Below are 17,869 nucleotides of genomic sequence, written 5' to 3' on the forward strand. Positions count from 1 at the left end.
CTAGTAGCAGGGACTACAGACATGCGCCACCACGCCCGGCTAATTTTTGTATTCTTGCAGAGATGGGGTTTCACCATGTGGGCGAGGCTGGTCTCAAACTCCTGACCTCAAGTTATCCACTCATCTCAGCCTCTCAAAGTGCTGGAATAACAGGCATGAGCCACCACGCCCAGCCAAAACACAGAATTTTCCTAGTGAGTTGGGTCCAAGTGACAGCAACCCACAGGTTTGCCAGGCACCGTGTTATTACTGTGTGGATGCCCCCAGCTTCAGGTGCAGATTGTCTGGGAAAGCCCTGAACCCTCTCCCCTCAGGCACCGGCATGAGGCTACCTGAGGAGGGACCCGAGAGGAGGGTCAGCAGTTCCCTCCTCTCTGCTGCCCAGAAGTTCGACAGGAAAAACAACATCCTAAGGTCCCAGCGGTCGTGCAAGAACAAAGCTTCCAGCCCAAGGTTCTTCGCACTTCCTCTTCCCTTGCTCCACCTAAGTCTTCGTCTCTGTGAAGTGATGTGCAGTTGCTGTGCTTGGAAACGAATCTCCTGACTCTGACATAAAAGGACGTGTTTTGTGCCTTGCTTAGTTTCAAAGATGAAGTCAATAAAACATCGATGATGTAGGCACCATGGACAGGAATAATGCCCCCCAGGGCCCCTTCTAATTATTGGCTGTAAAATTTTGTATTCTGCCTTGAAAGAATGTGAACAGTTACTCTGCTAAATTAATGGGAAAACTGTCCGAAGTACGAGATAATTAATAGTTTATCTTCTATAATATTCTATAATACAAGACAATGAGATGATTTTAAAAAAATAACTTTAAATTTTAAAAAATAACGGCAAACGTCCTCACCATGGAGGTTCATGAACCGGGCGTCCTTGTTCACCTCCACTGCGGTGAGATTCATTATTCCCTGGGACTGCGACACGAGGTCCTCCCAGGACGTGCTGTTACCAGAGAGGAAGCCAGGAAAACGGAAAGAGCAGGGAAGAGTTCATTTCGGGAGGGAAAAATACAGCCTGGAAGCATTTATTAAAACCTGGCTTTATGTTATTTAAAATTTGAGAGGAGAAAAGATATTTACAGACTCTGCAGCAGCTACTATTTTTCATCAGACACCTCAAAGTATTATTCAGATGTTTCAGATGTACTGAGGTATCAAAATTCTCAAAAATATAATTCTTTTACTCACCAAACATGAAACAATATCTATTGATCATTCAGAAATTTTGAGGACACAAAAGGACTATGGGTTTACAACAAAATATGGAGACTACAACTTACTAAATTGCTAGTAAAACACAGTCTCTCTCTCTCTCTCTCACACACACACACACACACACACACACAGACATATGCACAAACACACGGAACCCACAACGCATACCAACACCACTGCCCCTTAAAAGATGTTTAACCCGTGTTCTTAACCATGTTACACAGTTTCACAAACTTGGTCACAGCTCTGAATAATGGAAATAACTCCAATAACCTTTGGAAGCTTTAGATAATTCTGCACAACATGGTGGGATTTTAACTCTAGTAAGCACAGGACAGCTCTGGCTCTGTTCTTTTGCTACTTACATGGCAGCTTCCACCCAACCAGGATGCCACACATGGCCCATCCAACCACCCTAGCACATGTGGTGGTGAACTTGGTCTTCCTGACAAAGACAGGCAGCCAGCTCACAGAGCAGCAGAGAGCCTGACCCAGTCGGGGATCCAGGGCCTGCTCACTCTGCCCTTGGGAAGATGGCCAGGCACCTTCCTGTATCTCAGCTGCTTCTCTCAGGCCCTAGGTTGATGATTCTGCATCTGAGTCGCTGCTTGGGTAAAAAGAGCAGGATTGTGGGGGCATACGGACCACACCATCAGATATGGGCAACAAATATCTTAAAATGAAAAAGCAGTTTGTGGCCTCATGGAGTGCGGATTCATTTCTGCATAATGCTTGTGTGTGTGTGTATTATACATATCTGTATATTTAGAATAAATTCTGGAGGAATATTACCAAAATGTAATTAATGGTTATGGCTTTGAGGCACAATTTTAGGATGCTTTAAGTTTTTGTTTTACTTCGATATTTAATTTTTTAATGAGCACGCATTAGTTCTGAAGAAAAAATGTTTTTAAAAAATTTTAAAGAGCAAATATGCAAAATAAGAAGTTCAAACACATCATTTTTACATATGATCAGACGTGGTTTTATTAATGGCAAAGCGAGTTACTAAAAATAAGATTTGCCCAAAGAAGCAGAAATGAGGCCCTGCGTATTTCCTGCCATTCCATCTTTTACTACAAAATGAATAAAGGATAGTTCATAGGATCCCAATGTTTAAGGATGCTAATTTTCCTTTAGCTTTCACATGAAGTTGTTTATTTAATGAATGAGAAGAACTAATACATTTAATGTGGAAAGTCTGATCTCAATTTATATATGATTTTTTGTTTTTGTGAGTTCAACACTGGACTCTCATTTTTCTGTTCTTTTTTCACGTAATATTCCATAAACGGTTGTATTCTACCACGTCATTCTATGTTAAATCATAAGCTTTTTCCCACATTGTCACAAAGTCTTCAGAGACATTTTAACAGCTGTGTAATAAACAGCTGTGTCCTGGGTGATTTGGCCACTTGCCTTTTAGGTCTTTCATCAGCTATGAGAAATAATCATTTATTCCTCAACTCATTCATCCACAAATCCAATGAATACCTCTTCAGCACTTGCTCTGCCCGAGGCCCTGTGCTAAGCACTGGGGGACCATCCAACACAGTCTCCCCAGCTGAGGACAAATGTTAACCAACCAGCAGCTGCACCGTTGCACACCGAGTTGACTGCTTTGACGAAGAAGCAGAGTTTGAGGAGAAGTTAGACATTGAGAACCTGGCTGTTAGAGGATGAATTGTGTGCATCCTCCCAAATTCACAGGGTGAAGTCCTAACCCCCAGTACCTGACAGTGGAATTGGAATTGTAAGTAGGGTCATGGCAGATTACTCAGTTAAATGAGGTCATCAGGGTGGGCCCTAATCCAATAAGACTGCTGTCCTTATAATAGGGGGAAATTTGGACACACACAGATGCACACACAGAAAGAAAGCCGTGTGGACGTGAAGGTGGCCTTCTAAAAGCCCAGGAGAGTGGCTGGGAATAGATCCTTCCCTCAGAGCCTCAGAAGGAACCACCACTGCTGACACCTTGACCATGGACTTCCAGCCTCTGGAACTGGGAGAAAACTCATACCTGTTGTTGGTGCCACCCAGTCTGTGGGGCTTGGTTTTGGCAATCGTAGAATGAGGCTTCTCTGGGGAAGTGACATTAGGCTGTGACCTGGATGATGAGGGGGAGTCACTAGAAGAGAAAAGGGAGTGATGTGTGCCCAAAGGAGGCAAGGTTCTAAGTCATCCAGGAATGACAGGCGCATGAAGGATGTTGGGTATTATTCTGTGGTCAATGAGCCGGAAAGTGACTTGATCAGGGTGGCCTTTTGTATTCAGAGTTCAATAAAACATGAAAGAAATCACTCTGGCTTTTTTGAGAAGAAAGGCACCTAATGCAGAGAATTATCTGCTCACAAGTCATTAGATGGGCTGGAGGAGCAGGCCATGGCCTGGGTCTTGAGGAGAGATTTGTAGAGTGTCACTGCAGAGCTCACTCACCAGGGAAGCCGTTACCTCTACTTCGGTAAGGAAGCTGGGGAATCAGAAAATGAGCCTGCACCTGCTGGCCTCAGAACACAACATACAGGCAGCAGTCCAGTGTCCACAGGCCACAGCTGCAACTACAACTGCAGAGCTACACTTCACCTGCTAAACACATACCTGCTGGAGCCACACCTGTTAGACCCACACCTGCTGGAGCTACATCTGCCAGACCCACACCTGCTGAAGCCACACCTCCTAGACCCACGTCTACTGGAACCAAACTCGTTAGCCCAACACCTGCTGGAGCCACGACCCCTAGACCCACACCTGCTGGACCCAGCTGCAGAAGTGAATACCTGCCCCCTGCCACCACTCTCCCTTCCTCACTCTGCACTAGCTCAGGTCACCTACATTTGACTTAAGCAGAGCCTAAGTTGGAATCTACATTTCACGGAGCCTAGGAAATACAGTCCTCACCTTTCCAGCTTCTGCAGGAGAGAAAGGCACACTGGGAGGAGGTTGGAAAAGATGTTGAACACACCAAAGTACTGCATCCTCTTCAAAACATCACTTTGGTTTTTCTATGGAAACTGTGTCAGAGGAAGCAAAGGTGGAGGAGGGAGTCTGGGTAGAAGACAGCTGCAATAGTCCAAGTGAGAGATGGTGGTTGGTCAGGCTGAAAGGGCAGAAGGGAGATGGAGACGAGAGATTAAAGCTTACATCCTGAAGGTAACATCCAAACTCCTTGCTTGGGTCTCCCAGGCCCTAGGAGACTCCTCTCCTGCCTCCTCTGGCCTCATCTCACTCTTTCCTGTGAGCTCCAGCCACATTCACCCTCTTCCCGTTATTTGAACCACACACGCTTATTCCTACTTTAGAGCTTTTGCCCAAGCTGTTTCCCCAACCTTGGCTGCACTGCCTGGAAACTTTTGCATGACTGATTCCTTCTTATCAAATCCCAGATTAAATGTTACATCCTCAAAGAGACTTCCCCTGACCACACAATTTAAAGTAACCTCCAGCACGTCTATACATCATACTGCCTGATTTTTTAAGAGCACTGCATACTAAGTGATATTATCTTATTTGCCCTCCAAGCAGAGACCCCATAGTCTGTTCATCTCTTTGTCTTCTGAGCCTAGACAAGTGCCTGGCACACAGTAGACACTCCGCAAACATTCACAGATGGCTACAGGGTGTGGGAGGTGACAGAGGAGGTGCTGAAGATGACACTCAAGTTGCTGGGCTAGACAACTGTGTGGATGATGAGGCCACAGAAATTCCATGGAAAATGGGGACAAATAGTGTTTGGAGAGGACAGGAATAAGGGATTTAAGTTCTTGACAAGTAAGTTAAGTTTGAAATACCTGTGCAGTAGTTGGAATAACGGCCCCCAAAGATGTCCCCCTCCTACTTTCTGGAACCTGTGAATATGTCACCTTACATAGCAAAGGGGATTCTGCAGACATGATTGAGTTTAGGTCCTTGACATGGGGCATTATCCAGGTGAACCCAATTTAATCACAGGGTCCTTATATGAGGAGGCAGGAAACTCAGAAATAGAGAAAAGAGACATGATGGAAGCAGGGTTGGGAGTGATGAGAGGAAGGGGCCACAAGCCAACAAATGTGGGTAGCTGCTGTCTCCTGTGTCTTTCCCAAAGCTTCAGAATCCTCCTCAACTTAGTTGTGTCCCAGGACATGTGCCCAGGGATGCATGTCCGTATCATAGCTGCAAGGGAAGCTCCGTGAGTTCCTGGCATTTCTCTGCTTCTGTTTTGGGAGCAGCCTCTCCCAGCCTGGAAGGGGCGTTCCCATACATCCTGTGCGCAGGTCCTGCTGTAGCCTCAGTATTTTTCTTGCCTGTTCACGTGAGCGTTATAGAGTAAGGATACTAACTCTTCATCTGTCATCGTGTGGCAAGTATTGTTTCATTTTTGCTGTTTCATTTTTGCTTTTTCATTTTCTTTATGGTCGTTTTTGCCTTTTCTGCTTTTAAGATGTTGAATGGACTCAGTGATTCCTTAGGAGATGGAAAAAAGCTCGTCTGCTCCTCCTTCTCCTCTCAGAAAACCTTGAGAAAAATCCACCTCAGGACAGGATGGGCACCTGTGCTGCGCTATACGGTACCATCCCATACTAGCGCACGACTCTACAGGAGCCGTTACTATTCTCCAAGGTCTTAAAGGCTTGAGCCCATCTGGGGCAGGAGACCTAACCTCAGCTCTTGAGACGCTACTCAAGGGGAGGAACGTGGTGTTGAGAAGGACAGGAGCTCATCAGAAGGTGGAGTACTCTGCTCTGGGGCTCAGCCCTTTCCAGTTGCCTTCTTCGCACCACCCAAGGGGATCTGCCCTCACTTCACATAGCTTTGACTTTTATGGCTATGGCTTGAATCCTTCGTACAGTGTTTATTCTGCCTCAGAAGTATCTGAAGGACCTTCGCATACGCCCGGTTACCTCCACAGGCTGGAAGCTCTTGGGAAAAAGGATCACATCTTCTCCCTTGGCATTTCTCAAGCACCTAACACCTATGAGGCTCTCCTGCAGCTGCCCTTTCACTACTGCAATAAAATCTCATGATCACCTCCCCTGCAACACACGCGCACACACACGCACACACACACGCACACACACGCACACACACACGCACGCACACGCACGCACACACACACATACACATGCACATACGCACACACATGCACACGCACACACGCACACACACACGCACACACACGTGCACACACGCACGCACACACGCGCGCACACGCACACACACATGCACGTGCACACACACACGTGCACACACACACATATGCATGCATGTTCTTTAATCTTTCAGTTGTCAGGACCTGGATGTGGGATCCAAGGGCTCTCCCTACACCTAACCCCCTTTCAGGGCCAGAAAATTCCCATGGCCCTTTCAGAACTGGCCCAGAACAGAAACCCCGCCTTTCGGGCCCACTTCTGTTCCCTGGTCCTCAACCAGCACAAGATGCTTTCTTCTGTTCATCTGTCATTTTTAGCCTGTCTGAACTTTGAATGTTTGTGATTCCAGAATATTGGATGCCTGCCCGATCAATCTCAGATTTCAAATCAAAACCCATTTTTAAATGCTTCATCACAGTTATTCCACTTCTAAACCCAAGCTTTCCCAGGTCCTTTGACATGGGAGGTTGGTAACTTTTCTTAAGGGACGCCGACAAACAGCATCTTTGAGTTCCCTAAGGGGAGATCTTGACATATAAAAGGTGCCTGTTCTTTATCACGTGGTTGTTTGCAGTTAGGCCTTTGGTTAAATTTTTGAGAGTTGTTTAACAATAACCAATTACAAAAGATAGATGAGGTTAGCACTGTTATATAAAAGGACAAGCCTCACACAGAACTCGAATCCCCTATTGTAATCTGCTTTTCTAAGCCCTGGATTCAAAGATCTGAAAGTCTTGTGGCTCCCATCATAAGAATGGGATGTTCCAACACAGTCAGCCCAGCTGGTCCCATCTCAGTGAGCCGCCACCACCAATGCACTGGCTCACCAAACTCCGCCTCCTCCCCATCACCCCACCTCCTCATTAAACCAGCACCTTACTTGCACCATCGTGTCTCCTCAAGGCAGACCTGTCTCCTCTGCCCCATTCCCACCAATCGTGCCTCAGTTCCATCTCTTCTTGTCACACTGGGATTACGATAAAGGGGCCCTGTCTCTCTTGGTCTCTCTGTCTCTCTCTCTCTCTCTCTCATCTGTGTGTATTTTTCCTGGTGGATTGCGCTATAACACAAACCTGCTTCACATCCTCAGGAGCCCCCTAAGCACCTTCAGGATGCAAGGCTGATCCGGGGACCCCACTGGCCTCTGCCCACCCTGCCAGGTCCCCACCTCACAAACAGCTTACAGGATGTACACGACTCGCTCCTGTTGGAGCTACACCAGCAACTCCCTCTGCCTGTGTTTTAAAATATAGGTCATAGTATTTTTCAGGTATGGAGAGGCCAATAGATCAGGAGATGACTGCTACTGAAAAGACAGCTGTGACAGATCCCGGCGGGGTGGGGATTGGGCATGCCACGCCACACAGGAAGCACCAGGGTTGCCTGGTGGCAGAGGCAGCAGGGAATACGTGGGCAAGAGCCTTTCGTGTGGTTTCCATGGGAAGGAACGGGTGAGGGGGAGTGAGCGGGCTCAGGACTGGCTGGCTTGAGTGATTGCAGTGAGCTCTCGGGCACAGGCGCTGTCCCCAGCTGCTCGGCGCCTGGTTCTGGGGTGATCAGGGCAGGGGACTAAGGCCCTGGAATGGGAAAGCTCACACTAGCTCCTGGCCGCATCATTTGCTTTCTCTAGGAATCAGCTAACCCTGGTAGGGGTAGTCCCTTTCAGGTCAGCAAGTCCCCAGATGTCAAAGCATCCAATACAGAGATTAGAAAACATAGTTCACACAGCCTAGAGCATCTTTCCTTCGGCCCTGGCAAAAGGTGCGCAGCGTGGCACAGCAGAGGTTCGGGCAGCTCCCATGGCAGGCCAGCTAGGTACCCTCTCTGAACCTTGGTTCCCCTTCTATAGAGGAGGTCATGAGACAAGAGGAGGGGGATGTGCCCAGCACAGTGCTTGGCACATGGCACTGAGTGCCAGTGTCCCCCCCTTCCTCCTGCGTCCTTCTGAGAAACAGCGGAGCTGCTCTTCCCTGGGGATGTGCTTCTGCCCCTCGGTCTGGGTTCTTTGCTCCCCTCAGGCCCTGCGCTTGCCTCTATTGCAGATTGAATGTGGCTGTGTGTCTGTCTATCTCCCCCACTGGACAAGGAGAGGGCAGGAATAGGTCATCCAGATCTGAATCCCAAAGGCCCATCACAGAGCCTGGCTCCTGGTTAAAGAGGCTTGCTCAGCTAACATTTGCAAATTTTCACTGTCTCCCAAAAGAACGTTCCCTGTGGGCCCCCCTGGGGACAGGCCTCCTGTTTCCTCCCCTCGAGTCCTCCATACTTTCCTCTGTGTGAAGTCAGACCAAGCCATTAGCACCGCTGCGCCTCCCGGGGCCGGCACCAGCTGGAGAGGCCGCCTCTCAGCTCAGGAATTGATTTCCCAAGCACACCCCAGCATGTGTGCACACCAGAGACGCCTGGAGTGCTCCTGCTAATGAGGAAAGCCGCCGTGCCGCACCTGCTGGGAAACGAGGACCTTTCTTGTCGCCTCTGCCTCGCCTAGCAGAATCCCAGGCGCAGACCTGGACAGCTGGCCCCCGCGCCAGCCCCGGGAGTGCTTCCCCCAGCAACGGCCCATGCTTTTCCAGGCTGAAGCCAACCAGGTTTCACTGACGATCTCAGTGCGTAGAAACGGATGGCATAGCACCTAGCAAGGAAGAACTACCCCATTTTTAATAACTGCTTCATGAGAAAGTGCCATTAACTGCACATAGTCTCCATTGGTATAACCAGCCGAGCGCTGAGTGCTGAGTGCCGAGTGCCGAGTGCCGAGTGCCGAGTGCTGAGTGCTGCCCAGCCCCGCCCTCCTTAGGCTTTCTTACCACTCCTCCTGCCCCCCACCCCATGGCCAGCGCCAGGGCTGCTCTGGGGGCATTCGCAGGTGGGCTCCGGTTATGGAGAGGGCTGGTGCGGGGCTTCCGGCTCCAGGGACTTGTAGTTGTGGGGTCTTCTCTTTGCCACAGATTTCCTCCTCCGCTGTTGTGGGGCTTGTGACATTTATTCATGGGAAAGAGAGAGGAGAGAGGAGGAGGTGGGGAGGGGACCGTGCAGCTGCTTCTGAAATGTGTGCTCTCTGGAGGGCGAGGAGCTGGGACGGAGGGAGAGACAGCTGCCGGGTCAGCAGGCTTTCTAATTCCCTGACCCCACACCTGGCTTCCTGCCACATCAGTGCCTCGGATGCCTGGAGCCCTCGTGGGGGAGGCCACGGCAGCAAGGAGCAGGTTGGCAAAGCGACATTCATTCTGTCTTCTAAAAACACTCGTTCAGCTCTTTACATGGGCCAGACAGTGATTAGGTGTGGAGGATACAAAGAGTAAAAATAGATTTTCCTCACTGCACTTGGGTGCTAGCTGAAGAGTCAAATAAATAATGATGCAAATAAAATGTGACACAACATGCCTGATTCAACCTGGAGGGGACAAGGAGGCTTCCTGATCGAGGTGATGCCTTACCTGAGTCTTGAAGGAGACATGTGTTAGCCATATGAAAAAGAGAGAGGAAGGAGAGAACTGACCGTCCAAAGGAACAAGACAGAAGGATACTGCATAACAGGAAAACTGCTATACCTACGCCAAATATTTACAAAGCTTAGTCTGTAGATCCAAAGCAGGTCACATCAATTACACTGAGGTGTTCCCCAATGCAAGAAATAGAACGCCCAGCTAAATGTCACTCAAACTGGTGCTTTTCAAACTTCAGTGTACACGCGAATCACCAGGAATCTTGTTGTAGTAAAGACTCTGATTGGGAAGACCAGGGGTGGGGCCTGAGATTTTGCACAAGCTTGTTAAAAATGCAGGATCTAATTAATAACATAATTGGCCAATACAACTGATGATATGACTGATGTGAGCTGTGGACCACACTTTGGGAAGCAAGGATCAAACATCAAGAAGTCTGATCTCTGGCCTGGCGTGGTGGCTCACGCCTGTAATCTCAGTATTTTGGGAAGCCTAGGTGGGTGGATCACCTTAGATCAGGAGTTTGAGACCACCCTGGCCAACATGGTGAAACCCCATCTCTACTAAAAATACAAAAATTAGCCAGGCATGGTGGCACACACCTGTGATCCCAGGTACTCAGGAGGCTGAGGCAAGAGAAATGCTTGAACCAAGGAAGAGGACACTGCAGTGAACTGAGATCACACCACTGCACTCCAGCCTGGGTGACAGAGTGAGACTTTGTCTCCAAAATAAATAAATATATAAATACATAAAGTCTGTTCAAGACCAGCCTGGCCAACATGGTGAAACCCTGTCTTGAACCCCTGACCTCAAGTGATCTGCCCACCTCGGCCTCCCAAAGTGCTGGGATTGCAGGCGTGAGCCACCACACCCGGTCTAAATAATACTGTTTAAAATCTTCAAGTTAAACATGTTTAGCAAGAGTACTTCAGAGGTGATGCATGGCCTCGCATCAGCAGGTACATAATATCAGGTTGCCTCTGTTTCAGTGATGCTAAGTTTTGATAACTTGGTAAAGTGGTGACTGCCAAAACTTTCCATTATAAAAATGCATTTTTCCTTTTGCAATTAGTGAGAAATTTACAGGGTGATACACTGGCATCATACAAATATCCTCTTCTTTTCACCACATGGCTTATAGCAGGGGTCAGTAAAGTATTTTTGTAAAGTTCCAGATACTAGATAATTTAGGCTTTGTGGTCCATCGTTGTCTCTAGCTCAGTCGCCCAAAGCTGCCATTGTAGCACAAACACAGTCATAGACAATTCGTGAATGAGTGAGCATGGCTGTGTTCCAGTAAAACCTATTTATGACACCGAAATCTGAATTTTATATAAATATCACGCCATGAAATATTGTGCTCCTGTTGATTTTTTCAACTATGTAAAAATATTTTTAAAAATTTAGCTTATGGAATATACAAAAACAGGCAATGGGCTAGATTTGACCAGTGGGCTATAGTTTGTAACCTCCTGGTTTATAAAATCATTTATGATACTTGCCTGAATCAACTGTTTTATTGAGGTTTGCAAAATGGTAATTTTCTAATTCTACCAATCTTTCCATATATATTAGCTGACATTCTTCTGTAAAGAGTTGTTCTCATCAATTAGGAAAAAGCTGCACTTTCTCCTTAAAAGGCAAGGTAAATGTCTGATGCTTTCTCTTTAATTGCAAAATTTCAGAGACAAATTATCATAATTCATATCTTGTTATGGTAGATGATATTTTCTGTCTCTCTCAATAAAACTATGGATCCATGGATTTTTATTTAATTATTTGTGGTCAATTATAGTCACTTTAATGCTTGAATTGTCCCAAATATGGCCAGTAGGAGACCTGTCAAGTTGGCTCTGTGTCTTTTTTTTTTTTTTTTTTTTTGAGACAGTCACCCAGGCTGGAGTGCAGTGGCGCAATCTCAGCTCACTGCAACTTCCACCTCCCAGGTTCAAGTTATCCTCCACCTCAGCCTCCCAAGTAGCTGGAATTACGGGCATGTGCTACCAGGCCTGGCTAATTTTTGTATTTTTATTAGAGATGGGGTTTCACCATGTAGTCCAGGCTGGTCTCAAACTCCTGGCCCGCCTCAGCCTCCCAAAGTGCTGGGATTACAGGCATGAGCCACTACACTGGCCGGCTCTGTCTTTTTGATGCAGCCCATTGATCTCTGACAGCTTCCTTGCTTTTTGGCCCATGAAACCAGACTCACTTTACACTTTCTCTGGCTAGATCTGGAGACAGCCATTTCTCCAAAAGCCCTGGTTCCTTGGTGAGGAACAATATTACACTTAACTATACAAAATCGCTGACATTCAACCATCTTTGACATACAAAAATAGTAATCTTTGTAGTAATGTTTCAACCTAAAACAAGAAACCAAGGCCCAGATTCTAAGCATGCTCCTTACCACAGTCATGTCACTGTGTCTAGCTCTTTCAGTGGACGGAGCTAGGAAATACAAGCTTTTTATTTTTATTTATTTATTTTTGAGATAGAGTCTTGCTCTGTCACCCAGGCTGGAGTGCAGTGGTGTGATCTTGGCTCACTGCAACCTCCACCTCCTGGGTTTGAGTGATTCTCATGCCTCAGCCTCCTAAGTAGCTGGGACTACAGGCCACTACACCTGGCTAATTTTTTAATTTTTTGTAGAGCCAGGATCTCACTGTGTTGCCCAGGCTGGTCTTGAACTCCTGAACTCAAGTGAGCCACCTGCCTTGGTCTCCCAAAGTGCTGGGATTACAGGTATGAGCCACTGTGACCAGCTGGAAATACGTTTTGTTTTGTTTTTTTAAATCATACTTGACATCAGTATTATCAACTCAACATGAAAGGTTTGTTTCCTTCTTTAACGTTATATTTATATCTCGTTTTTCTTACCTTGAAAATCTTGGTTCATATTATATCAACAAATTTACCTGTTTATTATATCGACAATGTACATTCATCTCAAAATTACTATGATATTACTACAATTAATAAAACTGAACAGGCCAGGTGCGGTGGCTCACGCCTGTAATCCCAGCACTTTGGGAGGCCGAGGCGGGTGGATCACGAGGTCAGGAGATCGAGACCATCCCGGCTAACACAGTGAAACCCCGTCTCTACTAAAAATACAAAAAATTATCCGGGCGTGGTGGCGGGCATCTGTAGTCCCAGCTACTCAGGAGGCTAAGGCAGGAGAATGGCATGAACCCGGGAGGCAGAGCTTGCAGTGAGCCAAGATTGCACCACTGCACTCCAGCCTGGGCAATAAAGCAAGACTCCATCTCAAAAAAAAAAAAAAATTGAACAAAATTTAAAATTTCTTTGCTGTTATTTTTGATCTTAGGATATATCCCACAGTCGCAGTTTTTATTTTGTTTTGTTTTGCTCAAAGTCACTTGAAATAAATCTTTTTATCTGTGCAGTTATGTTTGTAGCTGGATTTGGAGGTGGGAGAGGAATTCTACATACTCACTCTGAAATTTATATGAAAGGATAAGGGTGTGCAAGTAGCAAGTTACATTTGAAAACAAAGAGAGAGACAGAGAGCATATTAATATATCAGCTTTTCCAGTTACCATTACTGTGTAAAGAATTACCCAAAGGCTTTTCTGTGTGAAATACAAGGTGGAAAAGTTCAGTTTTATTCATCAATGGCTTATAATAAAGACATGTCTGATAGGCAGACAACTTAGCTTGTTTGTTTCAAAGGGTAGATAGGAGATAATTAAGTTTGCCTTATCACACAATCCTCCTAAGAATTTGATGAGGTAGGTACATTTATCTCTAGTTTACAGAAGGAGAAACTGGGAGAGATTAAGGACCTTGATCACAACTCAGACTCTTGGCCTGGGTGATTCCAGTGCCAAATAATGTATATTTTACCCCAAACAAGGCAATCTACATCCCTGCATTGACCGTTCAATGCATTGACCTTTCAACCGGCCCCAGTCTGCTGTCAGGTGCACTGGGCTGTGAGCTGAACTAGGCATGCTCAGGGGCTAGGCTGTTACCCCTCAGGGCTTCTGTGTCTCTCTAGTCATGCTGTATACTGTGGTCCACCAGCTTGACAAGCAGCAAGCAGAAATGAATGCACCACGCAGCAAACCCACATTGGTCTCTCTGTAGTTAAAGGACCCAGGAACCCAGAGAACAACCACCGGCACTTGTGCCTTGGAGGAAGGTGGCTGACGAGTGACAAGGTACAGCTGAGCCAGCTTCCCCGGTGGAGGGGAGGACAGGAGTAATCGCTGCCCCACCTGCGGGAAATGCAGCATTTCCAGCCATGAGGTACCAGCCTCACTCAGACTTTAAGGCTGAAGGAGAGTGAAGTGATTGGAGGTGGAAACACACTAGAGGAAACTTTGCTTTCTGTCTTCTCTTAGCTGAGAAGGTACTAGCTGCTGGCTTTCCTATTGCAATTGATGTATGACTATACAATGCTTTGACTGAATTATTTTAATGCACACACCAAACATGTTCACTCAATACACATGTATTGTGAGTCTACTCCCTGTTAGTCAAAAGAGAAAAAACATTACCCGAAACATAGTAGTAATGAACTCCCATGTTCATTGCAACCATATTCATAATAGTCAAGATATGGAATAACCTGTGTTCATGAATGAATAGGTAAAGAAATTTTTGTAGACATATAATAGAATACTACTCAGCCACGAAAAAGAATGGAATCCTATCATTTGTGACAAAAAAGATGAGCCCAGAGGACACTATGCTAAGTGAAATAAGCCAGACATGGAAAGACAAATACTGCATAATCTCACTTATATGTGGAGTCTTTTTTTAAAAAAAAAATCAAATACATAGAAGCAGAGAGTAGAACGGTGGTTACCAGGAATGGGGGAATTGGCAAGAAGTAGGTCAAAGAATCCTAAGTTATAGCTATGTAGGACGAGTCAGTCTGGAGGTCTAAAGCACAGCGTGAGGACTATGGTTAATTTGCATTGCAGACTGAAAATTTGCAGAGAGAAGATTTTAAGGAATCTTACTACCAACAAAAAAAGGTAACTATGTGATGGATATGTTGTTTGACTGTAATCACTTCAATGTGCATATTAAACATCATGTTGTACACCTTAAATTTACACGATAAAAGGAGAAAGGGCAAAAATGGTAAATAAATAGGTGAAAGGCTCCTCAAAATCTTGGAACAGGTTCAAACTCCCCTGTTCCCATCCCTTCCCCACACCTCATGAGTCACTCAGGGCCATGTGGCAAGATTACTAAGCCTAATTAAGTAATGCAGCTGACAAACCATTTCCAAATACAAATGTGACGTATGTGTTCCTAAAAATTCCACACACCGCAAAATCACTCAGTAAGCAGCACGGGGCTTCTGGGAGTAAATGGGGTTGGGGGAAAAACTCTAACCATCACCAGCAACACATTAAAAATGAATAAAGACAGTAGCACAGTCTTGCACATGTTACATGGTTAAGAAATACAAAAATACTACAATGCATATGGCACTGTACCTTGAAAAAGGCTGCAGTTTGCTTGTGGAGGTGGGCTGAGAAGCACTGGGGATGGTGTGCCATTGTAAATGGTGGGAGGATCATGATCTGAAATCATACAGAAAGTCGTAACACCTGCATGGATGGATGGGGCTTATTGCTGTTGGTTTGCGTTGGTGCCGAACATCACAGGGGAGCAATCTTTTACACCCTTAAATCCTAGAGCATGCTTCCCTGCCTTTGAGATGTAGGTCCCTTGAGACATGTGTTTATTAAAAAGTTTAAAATGGCCGGGTGTGGTGGCTCACACCTGTAATCTCAGCACTTTGGGAGGCCGAGGCAGGCAGAACACTTGAGGTCAGGAGTTCAAGACCAGCCTGGCCAACATGGTGAAACCCCATCTCTACTAAAAATACAAAAATTAGCCAGGTGTGGTGGCGGGCGCCTGTAATCCCAGCTACTCAGGAGGCTGAGGCAGGAGAATCGCTTGAACCAGGGAGGCGGAGGTTGCAGTGAGCTGAGATTGCGCCACTGCACTCCAGCCTGGACAAGAGTGAAACTGTCTCAAAAAAAAAAAAAAAAAAGAAAGGAAAAGGAAAAGTTGAAAATGTGATCAAATATATAGACTTCTTAATTAACTTCTGCATCACTTCTAGAAATTCATTTGGACTTTCTCATCTACACTTATGGCTTTGGAAATTGCAGCAATGCTTAGAACAACTAAACCAGTCATTCCTGGTACTGAGAGGAGTCGGTTCTATAGGATTTGGCAGCTTCCATTTAAGGTCTTCACACAGAGATAATGCTTTCTTCATTAAACTCATTCTTTGGCATTTTGAACCAGGAGGATTAGATGTGTTTGGGATATTGAATGACTGGGTTTTTAATATAGAAAAGCTCATATGTGCAAAGGCATAGCAAAACATAGCCTTCTGGGGTAATGCACGAGGTGAACCGAGGTAGCTGGTAAATGTTTGAGGTGTGCATTGTGCGCCTGTCTTAGCACATCAGAGCCTAATGCCAGGGAGTTGACAGGAGCTTGAAAAATGCTCCTTAATATCAAAAGAACACGATAAAAATATTAAAGACTGCATTACTGGTATCTGGATTCCATTCTTTTCCATGAAACTAAAGATTCTTCTAAAGTCATATTCAATTTCAGCCCTAATAGTTACCACTTCAACAATGCTACGAAGTCAAGACAAAATCGCAGTGGTTCCAGATAAAAACCACCCGCCCAGGATGGAATACAGCATTTGGGAAAGGCTGGCTGGTTTGTGAAGTAGCCACACGTGGAGGCTGAGAGCTCCATCATCCACCACCACACCGCGGGCGCACAGATGGGGGCCACGCTCCCAGCTTTTCTCTCACAGCTTCCTTGCGCCAAGGACAGCACCTGCTGCCCTCAGAGTGCACCAGGCCAGAGTGCAAGGCTGCGGACCTCTTCTTCCATGAGGAGCCTTCCCCGCTGACTCACTTCCCATAACCAGCCCCTCTCCTAAGAAAGCACTTCCAAACGGCCATTTGAATTAGCGCAGTTCTACACACTGCCCATTTGAGGATAGAGAAAAAAGTCAGTGTGGATGGATTGGTCTCCAGAGCCCCATGGCGATCACAGCAGCAAGGAGGGCAACAGACAGGGAGACAGAGCAAGAGCGAGAGTAGCACTGCCCTAGGGAGAGAGTCGGAGACATCAGGAGAGGGCACAGAGGGAGAACTCACGTGCACCGAGTGCCCTCTGCATGCTGGCCCGCTCCCGTCCCAGCGCTGGGAGCCTCCCCCACGGGCCCTGCGCCCTGACCAGGAAAGCCTGGGAAACATAAGTGAGGGGATTGGGCAAATGAGGGAGGGATTCCTGGACCTCAGCAAAGTGGGCTGGGCCAGAATTGTGTGTGGGAGTCTCCCTCCTACCCCAGGCCCCCCGGCGAGACTCCACAGAGAGGGGACTTGAGGAGGTGGAAACAGGGTGGGCCCTTCCTCACCTCCGCCACTCTGCTCCCCATTTTCAGAATTCACAGATCTGCCGCTTTGGGCGGCCTGGGGGGCAGTCACTACGAAATCCCCCCGGATGCCCCCGCCAGCTCCAGGACCTGCTGGAAGGAGCCAGGGGGAGCCTGCGGGAAGAGGCCCGAGCAGAGGGAAATCGCTGGCAATACAGGCGTCTGATGACCAGATAGGGCTGGCCACTCACCTCCACACCATGCCACAGGGCACTAAACGGTCCTTACAGACATTATGGAGCAGGGGGAGGGTTTTGTTTTGTTTTGTTTTGTTTGTTTTTGTTCTTGTTTTTTGAGACACAGTCTGCTCTGTTGGCCAGGCTAGCGTGCAGTGGCAAGATCTCAGCGCACTGCAACCTCCATCCCCTGGGCTCAAGCAATTTTCCTGCCTCAGCCTCCCAAGTAGCTGGGATTACAGGCATGTGCCCCCACGCCCGGCTAATTTTTGTATTTTTAGTAGAGACAGGTTTTCACCATGTTGGCCAGGCTGGTCTCGAACTCCTGACCTCAGGTAATTCGCCCGCCTCTGCCTCCCAAAGTGCTGGGATTACAGGCGTGAGCCACCAAGCCCAGCTGGGAGGTTTTATGGTGTAACATTTAGAGGTCAAGATATAA

This window comes from Symphalangus syndactylus, chromosome 15 (genome assembly GCF_028878055.3).
Source record: "Symphalangus syndactylus isolate Jambi chromosome 15, NHGRI_mSymSyn1-v2.1_pri, whole genome shotgun sequence".
Taxonomy (NCBI): Eukaryota; Metazoa; Chordata; class Mammalia; order Primates; family Hylobatidae; genus Symphalangus; species Symphalangus syndactylus.